Source organism: Pseudorca crassidens, chromosome 10 (assembly GCF_039906515.1).
Source record: "Pseudorca crassidens isolate mPseCra1 chromosome 10, mPseCra1.hap1, whole genome shotgun sequence".
Taxonomy (NCBI): domain Eukaryota; kingdom Metazoa; phylum Chordata; class Mammalia; order Artiodactyla; family Delphinidae; genus Pseudorca; species Pseudorca crassidens.
The window spans coordinates 21,470,401-21,480,059 of record NC_090305.1 but is presented as its reverse complement, the minus strand read 5'-3'; the positions used below and the strand labels follow the sequence as shown (position 1 = coordinate 21,480,059).

Genomic DNA, 9,659 nt, shown 5'->3' with positions numbered 1-9,659 from the left:
TTCTATTCTGAATCGTTTCTGCAGAGCATCTGGAAATTCTGCTGAAGGAACCAGTGAGTTACAAATGTAAAAAGGAGAACGGGAAACGTGCAGTGTGAGTTACATTTAGAGAAAACGAGCCCTTGCATTGCCCCCAAAAAACTGAACACGTAATCCATTTTTTAGAAAGCAGCTATGTTCTCACAGAAAATGAAACTCATGGACCGGCAATGCCTCTTCTTAATGTGTGTGGAAAGTGAAAGCGTATTTGCATCTGCAAAGCACTTTCCCAAACACAGTGAGATTAATACTTTGGGCCTAAATTAGGAGCCTAGGAACAACGAGTGAGGGAATCCAGAGGAGATTTTCAACGTCGTTTTTCTCTCCTCCCACCTTAGACACAAATCAGCGGGAGCATTTCCTTCCCTGAAACCCGTTGTGCACAGTATCATTCATCGAGCAGGCTAGAAGTTCTAGCAGAAGTGTTGGTCCCACCACGCCTAAAAGTAGGATTACGCTGATTTCACCTCGGTGCTGAGTAAATTTGGTTCCTGTTTCGGAGACCCCAGCACCCAGCATGAAACCAACTCATCCGCGAGGGAGGCAGGCGCTAATTGGTGAACTGATCTGAACTTTGAACAATGATACTTGTACAGCGAGTACTATCATCCCAGTTCTCCTAAATGTCGGGGCTGCCGGAGAGAGTTTGACTTCCCTCCCCAAGCTTTCATTCATCTTAGTGTTTTTGCCCAACTCGCTGCACACACTTTTATCTACACAGGAGTCTTATCTTTATATCTACCACATATCGTTTTATAGTGAGACCCCTCCCTTCCCATACCAGTAGTCGTGGCCGAGAGGTTAAGGCGATGGACTAGAAATCCATTGGGGTTTCCCCGCGCAGGTTCGAATCCTGCCGACTGCGATTGAAATTTTAACCTACGGAGAGTGCACCTGCTCCAACCTGGCAAAAACGTGCTTCCGGCGAAAAACAAAGAGAGAGCAAATTACTCCCTCAGTAGAGCCTCAGTAGAGCCTTAGTAATTCCCCGTTCCCATCCTTGTACAAGGCTCAAGGGTGCCCGAGTTTTCTCTCCCCAAAACCCTCCCCAAAATAACACGTTGGTGAAAGTGTTAAGCTATTTCTATTTTATTAAGAATTTTGTCATAGAGTAATATTGGCTTTTTGAAATTATACGCATATATTCCTGTAACCACTACTATAATCAGGATACAGAACAGTTCCATCAATCCATAAACCTCCCTTGTGTTATCCCTTTATAGTCACCTCTTAATCCCGTACATAACAGTTGGACAACCAGATACGTTTTCTGTTGCTTTGTTTGACTTTTTTGAGAATGTTATGGAAACTGAATCATACAAAATGTAACATTAGCTTTTTGAGATTAGCTTCTTTCACTTAAGATACAACATGCCTTGAGATTTATGCAAGTTGTTGCATATATCAAAATTTTGTACCTTTTTGCTGTTGAATAGAATTCCATTGTGTGGGTGTACCACAGTTTATTTCTTCACCTATCCATTGAAGGACATATGGGTTGTTTCCAGTTTTTGGCAATTGTGGGGGGAAAAGCTATTAACATTAGCGTATGTACATTTTCATTTTTCTTGGATAGATTCCTAGAAGTGCAGTTGCTGGGGTACATGGCAAGTGTATAACTTTATAAGAAATTGTCAAACTGTTTTCCAGAGTGGCTGTACTTTATTATCAGCAATGAATGAGATTTCTAGTTGCTCCTCATTCTCACCAGCCACTGATGTTGTCTGTATCTTTAATTTTAACCATTTAAATAGGTGTGTAATGATACCTCATTGTTATTTTAATTTGCATTTCCTAATGGTTAATGATGCTGAACATCCTTTTGGGTGTTATTTGCCACCTTCATACTCCTTTTGGTGAAGTGTTAACTAACCTCATTGTGGTAATCATTCGCAATATATACATATATCAAATCATTATGTTGTACACCTTAAACTTACACAATGTTATGTGTCAATTATATCTCAATGAAGTTGCAAAAATTAAAAATAGAATTATGATATGTTCCAGCAATTGCACTTCTGGGTATACCCAAAATAACTGAAAGCAGAGACTCAAACAGATATTTGTACACCCATGTTCATAGCAGCATTATTCACAATAGCAGAAAGACAGAAGCAATCCAAGTGTCCATTGATGGATGAATGGTTAAACAAAATGTACATACATACAAAGTATACATACAATGAAATATTATTCAGCCTTAAAAAGGAGTGAAATTCTGGTGCATACTGCAACATGAGTGAACGTTAAAGACATTGTGATAAGTGAAATATGCCAGTAATAAAAGGACAAATACTGTATAAATCTGCTTATATGAGATACTTAGAGTAAATTCATAGAGATAGAAAGTAGAATGGCGGCTGCCCAGGCCTGGGAGGAGGGGGATATGGGCAGTTATTAATTAATGGATACAGAGTTTCAGTTTGAGAAGATGAAAAATGTTATGGACATAGATGGTGATGATGGTTGCACAGCAATGTGAATATGCTTAATGCCGTTGAACTGTACACTTAAAAATGGTCATTTTTATGTTACATATATTTTGTCACAATAAAAAATCAAAAAGAGATTACCATTTTTGTTGTTAGTTTTGTTGGCTATTTTTCATTTTCAAAATGCATTACTTAATTTTTGCATTAAAATGCATTACTCATAAAAAAATGCATTACTCATAAGGCAACCATACATTTTAAACCTTAAGTATGTGACTGTCACAAGATTTCTTCAGAAAGCCATAGGGTTTCCATGAGCGCTCCTGGAGCTTACAGCCTGAGTAGTCCCTAGGAGTCAAATGTTAAAGCTTTCTCCACAGCCACTTGTGTCTTTGTTGTTTGAGTTAATGAACACAAACTCACTGGGTGATTTGTCTTCAACATAGTCCATTTCCACTCCTAAAAGTGTTAGCTGTGCTTTCTTTTCGATGAACACTCTGAGTCCATTTTGTATTTATTTTCTATTGCATTACTATCTGCTCTTTGCTTCATTATTTCCTTCCCTAGTGTTTCATTTGAATTAAATTAGTGGCTGATTCTTAATTTCAGGTAACGAATGCTTAATTACTCCTTAGCATTTATTTTATTTATACATATGTGTTTAAGGTACCCTTCTAGGATATCTAGGGTACTTACCCTCTAAATACCCTTCTAGCTGCACAGTATACGTCTTGACATATACTATTTTATTATCATTTATTTCAGAATGGTTCCTAATTTCTTTCTTTTTTTGTCAATATTTTTATTGAAGTATAGTTGACTTACAATGCTATGTAAAATAATTCCTAATTTTGATTGATATTTGGTCTTTAAACCATAACTTATTTAGAAGCATATTTATTTTGTAAACAAATACAAATTTTAACTTTTGTGTTTTGATTTTTGGCACAATTTTATTTTCTGAAATAATAGCATGTATCTAACCCTGTTATGTTTTTGGAGACTTGCTTTGTGGTCTGGTAAAATGTCAAGTTTGAGATAATTCCATGTGTGTTTGGAAAAAGTTGGAATCCAGAAGTTGGTATATGCACTGTTCCTTATATATGTATGTATATTATATGAATTGCATTCCTTTGTCTTATGGCTATTTTTTCATGTGTGCTTTTAATTAGTTTTTCAGAGAGGTGTATTGTGCAAAACTATCCCACCATGACTGTGATTTTTATATTGCTCTTTGTACTTCCATCAGTTTCTGGATTTTCTTCTCCATTTCTTAAACTTTCAGAAGCAAGAAATTCTGCATAGAGCATGATTTATTTAACAGCTAGGACTTGGAGATACCAGGTGCTCCCTCCAATTGGACAACTGCAACAAGAAAAGCCTCGGGAAAAACTTATATTTAATTTATACAAGCTTTAGAATATCCATTGAGACTTTAGGGACATGCTGCTTCTTAGAAATTTACATGTTTCCTTCCTCAAAAGAAATGAGGAAAATGTAATTCAAACATAATTTGTCTCATGGGAAACTCTGGATAAAGACTGAGGATAAGCTGCAGTGCAGATTCTGATCACCCTGTGCTTAAAAATGAACCTGGTTCCATCCACTGGTCCTGACCTAGAGATGTCTGACTCTGGCTTCTCAAAACTGCATAGTCAGGAACCCACATCCCATAACCAACCACTCTGAGATGAGAGGGGCACTCAGAACTGGTTTGACTAGAATCTCAGCCTCAGGCATGTGTGTAACTTTGCCTCGTAAGTTACAATATTCGGGCTAATGAATCGTGGAGCCTGAATTTAAAGATGTTTCTTTAGCAGCTTTATGCCTAATTTTACTTGAGTGATTTCATTTTTTAATAGTTACAATTAGACCACATGATATAAAGGAGAAACTCTTAGCCTAAGTCATAGAGTCTTCAATAATTTTGTGAATTCCCTGGTATGGTTTGCTAAGTGCTGTGTTTTGTGTCTAGGTTCATCTTGGTGTGAGAGAGTGCCTAAGTTTCCATTCCATTTGCCATGGATTGCTAAACAAACAAAGGTTTTAGAAGTCTTCTCTAATAACTTCACAATCTATTAAAGGGAGAGAGAGGAAAATGCCAACTTAATTTTCTGATTTTGAAAAATGCATTAAATGCCTTTTGGTGGCCATGAGGCCCCAAGCAATTTCTTTTTAACTAGTACAAGCAGCTTTTCTACATGGGCTCAATGCCTTTTTCCCTCATGGCAACCAATGCTCACCAATATATTAAGGATACAAGCCCCACCAGAAGCTCCTATGTTCACCAGCAGTGCCCTACTTGGTTTTCACATTCACATACTGATGCTGGCATGTCCCCCTAAAAGTAAACAGCAATGGGGCTTGTCTGAGCCATAATTCTAAGTCCATTATGGAGCTTATTCTTTATTTGCTCTTTTATATATTACTATATTGTTGCTGCCCAAGATAAACCACTCCATCTTTTACAATTAGGATCCATGTGCTGCACTCTTATTGTACATTTTGTGTATGGAAGATCATGGAACAGCACTTTCTGCAGAGTAGCAGTATTAATTCTTGTGCAAACCAAATTCCATTTTATTTGTATTTTAGCTTTCCATCATACCTGTGCCATTAGTCTGGGTTACAAGCGCTTTCTCCAACCTATTCCTGGCTAGGCTTTGTTTTATGTACACGTTGATAGAGCTCCCTTCCTAGTAGATACGCATCTCCACAAGGACAGGGGTTGCGCGCTTATCTTGTTTATCTTTATGCCTCCAGCACCTTGCACAGCATCCGATCCTTCACAGGAATTCAGTAAAACTAGCTAAACAAATGATTTGAAACAGGTGCTAATCTAATGACTTTTTTCCACAATAAGAACTTAAAAAAATCTGTTTGAATTCTTTGTTTCATTTCTAATTTCTTCTTATCCCATTCCTTCTTCCTGATTTTCTGATACACACACACACACACACACACACACACAGACACACACACACACACACACACACATATATATAGTAGCCCTAGACAAAGAGGTGACATCGTCTATCACCCGGCCTGAAAGAATGGCTTATTTAGGAAAGGTGGGGAGGTTTTATCTCTGGACTCTGCAAGCGTTAGTTCTACATTCCCTTTAAAATTATTTCCTTTGGCTATGGTTTTTGTTCTGTGCTCTTGTGAGTTACAGGATAATACTTTATTCACGCGCTGAAGATCATATGCAGTTGTGCTGGGAGAACACAACTCAGGGTCTGGTACAAGTTCCTATAGCCTTTAGAAGGTCCGCACTATAAGGGTTTTACACGGGGTTGATGTTTTGCAAGATCCTCGTGTGTTTGTTTGTAAACACTGAGACTGCTGGAAGGAGAAGTGGGCCCTCTTTGCAATTTTGTTCATCTCAGTTAGCAGGAGAGTTCCATTCTGTTATCTTCCGCCGCGTGGGCGAGTGCACCAGACAGCAGGAATCTGCTGTGAGTGAGAGGCGGAGGGCCGTACGTGGCGACGTTCTCGCTGCCATCTCAGAGGCCTCTGTCACTGAACTCTCAGAACAGTCCTGAGGGCGGACATTTGTTTTCCCCGGGTAGTCACTGCGCCGCCTCATTTAAGGGGGCAGATGTCCTTCCATGGAGTTAGAAGTCATTATGCAGTCGTAGGAGAATGCCTATATACACATCCACTGGGACGAGTGCTGGGAAAGGAGCCAGCGTCCCCAGAATTCCACCAACACAAATTCCAAAGCGCAGCTCGGCTAAAGCTCTGTGGAAATCTCAACAGAAACTTGCTGCTGGGAGGCCTCGGTGAGTGCAGCCGAAAGGAGGCGAGAAGCCAGGCGAGCTGAAAGGGAGTCAGGGGCTCTATTGGCTGCGTAGACGCGGAGGGACCCACCGACACCGCCCAAGAAACCTAGTGTTTAAGGAAGCGCGCTGGGTCTAAGAAAAAGGTGTCTATGGAATAGCAGTAAAACAAACAAACAAACAAAAACACCCCACAAAGTCTTTAGTACAATTTGGCAGCCTTCACTGGGCACCTTCTTCTTGATGAAGGCGAGTATGATGAGTCTCTGATCCTGAAATATCGCGTCCCTTACAGATCGCTACAGGTGACAAAATTCAGACTTTTTCTTCAAGCATACCTTTTCCATTTTCTCGAAAACATAGCTTTTCTCAAGGTTTCTTCTGTGAATGTGCCAGAAATTAACACATTAAAGCTTGTTTTCCTAGAGACAATGGACCTGATAACTACATAATCTCTGTGGGGAAAAATATCACATGGCTGAAAGTGAGCAGAGGTGCAGATAAAAGACTAGAAATTTCTAAGGCTCAGTTTTCCCGTCTATATAAAGACTAAAAAAGTTTCAGCGAGTTTTTAAGTATTAAATCATATAATGGATATAAGGCGTTCAGTTCAGTGCTGGTGTATATAAGAACTGCTCACTCTGTTTTTCTTAATGAAGAAAGCGAGGGCTAGGATCGCCAAGTTTCTGAATTAATGGTAGGGGGCAGACACTATGGGTTCCTTGGCAAAAAATAGGATGAAAAGTAAAAATAAATAAAATTAAATCCCCTAGGATTTTCTTCGAAAGTGACCTGAGTGGACGTAGACTAAAAATTTTGATTGTTTAAGCTAAATGATGTCAGTAGAGCTACTAAGACATATCATGGACAATTATGAGGGGAAGCGTTTCGTGTGCGGTTCCATGGTGTAATGGTTAGCACTCTGGACTCTGAATCCAGCGATCCGAGTTCAAGTCTCGGTGGAACCTGCTTCGTCCTTTCGTTTCACTTGTTTTCCCCCGGAAAATACTGTCCACCTAAAAGACCGCTATCAATTTTGCCTCTAATATCTCCTGTGAGCTCCTGTGAGTCCAAACATATCTGTATCTGAGTGAGGAGGCAGAAGTGGAATTCCATTCTGGTTTAATGGAATTCATTTTATAAGAAATAAAAGAAGTATCAGAAGTAAGTACAGGTGGAAGATAACAAAACCTCTGCACTCTGCTGCGACTAGAAAACCAACTCTAATAAAAAGCAATAACGCTCTTTTAATAAAGTTTATTTTCTGTGCACATTAAAAAGAATATTTGAAATTGTTCAATATTTCAAATACGGGAAATAAATAAATCTAATAGTATTGGATAATATACAGTTAATAGCAAATTACTCTTCTGCCCATGACCTCTACCTGCACAATTTCTGACGCACTCCACCCCATCCACAAGGCCACTGAACCCAGTATATATAAGTGCTTTATATATACTAAATACAGACAGACACCACAGACACGGTGGGGCGGGGGGGGGGCAGATCTAAATATGGAATATCTTAAAGTAGCTGACTCTAAGTAAAAGGGCATGCAAGACTCATTATTACATTTAAAAAATATCTACAGATTTAACACGCTTCAAGTTAAAATTGGGGGGGAATCCATAATGATATTTTCATTGCAATATTCGTCTGGTCATTGTGCCATGCACAAAACACCAAACATCCCTTTTTCTCAGATAAAATGAGTGACTTATGCTAATGAATGATTTCTTTACTAATTACATTCTTTGTATATAAGTTTTCCTTTCTTCATTTGTTCTTGTACTATTTTGCCCAGGTCTCAGGAAATTTTTTTTTTTTTTTTTTTAGTATAGTATTTGTCTTGGATGAAGTGTGAGTTGTTTTGTTTTGTTTTCCTGAATTAGAAGTTTGCAGGCATTTCACATGGACTAGGGGCTGGGAAGATTCCCCCCACACACACACACACAAATAGTCTCTTTATGATACCAGGTTGTGTGTGGAACTTTTAAGCAAAATTTTTTTCTCACAACCAACACATATCACTAACTCCAAGTGTGCTCACAATGGAGATTCTCCCCCCATACACTGATCTTATTCACTGTCTGCTTCTTCTTAACATTGCCCATGTGTAAGTTGCTTATCCAAACATTCACATGTAGATTCTCCTTCATAATAAATGAGTTCTGTGAAGTTCCTGCTTCCACATGTAAACATATTTCATTGTTCAAAACCAGAGTGTTGGTTTTCTCTCTCACAGTGCCACTAACTGTGAAACACTATGCACCGCTGTTTGTTTGTTTGTTTTTTGCAAATGCTGTACTGGGAAAACACTGCTTATGGTCTCATTACAGCCCTTCGACCTTCACAGTATGTGGAATCTACTCTTCATGCTCCATCATTCATATACTGCACAGATCACTTTTAGTTTGGTCAGAATTGAAGTTTGCTTTATCTTTCTTGTATTTACTGATACATAAATTTTCTTTCCCAGATGAAAATGCAAAAAACGCCTCTATTCTGCAACTGTAACTCTATCTTTACTGCATACATTTATTGCCATCACACAGTTTAAATACCAAATGGAGATATAAATATTATGGAGCTCTTGCTTATATCACATCTTAAGTGTTCAACAAAAATGGTCCGTCTCGCTACTTTTTATGAAACCCGACAGCCCTTTGGTTGACCATAGTGACGAATCAACAGTAGGAGAATATCACTGTGCTTTTATAGTAGCAAGAGGGACTGCAATGTTCTTTCAGGCGTGTTTAACCACGCAGAGTTCCTGGTAAAATCTTAGTCGACAGGATTCGAACTTGTGCAGGAAACTCTCAATGGATTTCAAGTTCATCACCTTAACCACTCGGCCACAACTACCAACTTACTGACTGTTTAGTGGGCTAAAGTGAAAACTAGTGGTGGATATGTGGCACGTTCCCCAACAGTAGGTCTGGCAACAAAAAGTTTCTTAGCTCTGTCCAGGCCACTCCCTCGAGAATGAATGAGCTCATCTAGAGCAAATCAAGAGCCAGCTGGTGATGTAATTCAATAAAATGCTCCTAGACAAGCGACTCGAACTTCTTAGACGCTGGAGCTTGTCCAAAAGCCGGTGATAATCTTGGACACGCACGATCACACCTAATTCTCGGGAACCTGCTGAAGGGGAGCTTTGAGTTTAGAGTGAGCTCTAAACAACCTCCAGTCGCAAATACCAACGCGAGAAGGAACTCGAATGAAGGGAACGTGCGAGAAATGGCGGGGGTGGGGGTGGGGAGTCATCTGTGTTTACTTTCAGGTTTAAAATCTAAATCAGGAATCTCTTCCATGGATCAAACTGACATGCTTCCAAAAGAACGATTAAAATTGGACTGCGGCGACAGTTCGGAATGAGGGGGCGGGGTGGGGGGCGAGC

The 9,659-nt window shown here is 39.3% G+C and overlaps 2 non-coding genes across 2 annotated transcripts; both read left to right on the top strand.

The window, feature by feature from the left end:
- The first annotated feature begins 822 nt into the window (after positions 1-822).
- Positions 823-904, top strand: TRNAS-AGA (transfer RNA serine (anticodon AGA)). Its single transcript has one exon. It is a non-coding gene; the product is annotated as a tRNA-Ser (tRNA).
- Positions 905-7,152: 6,248 nt separating this feature from the next.
- TRNAQ-CUG (transfer RNA glutamine (anticodon CUG)) lies at positions 7,153-7,224 on the top strand. Its single transcript has one exon. It is a non-coding gene; the product is annotated as a tRNA-Gln (tRNA).
- Positions 7,225-9,659: the final 2,435 nt, after the last annotated feature.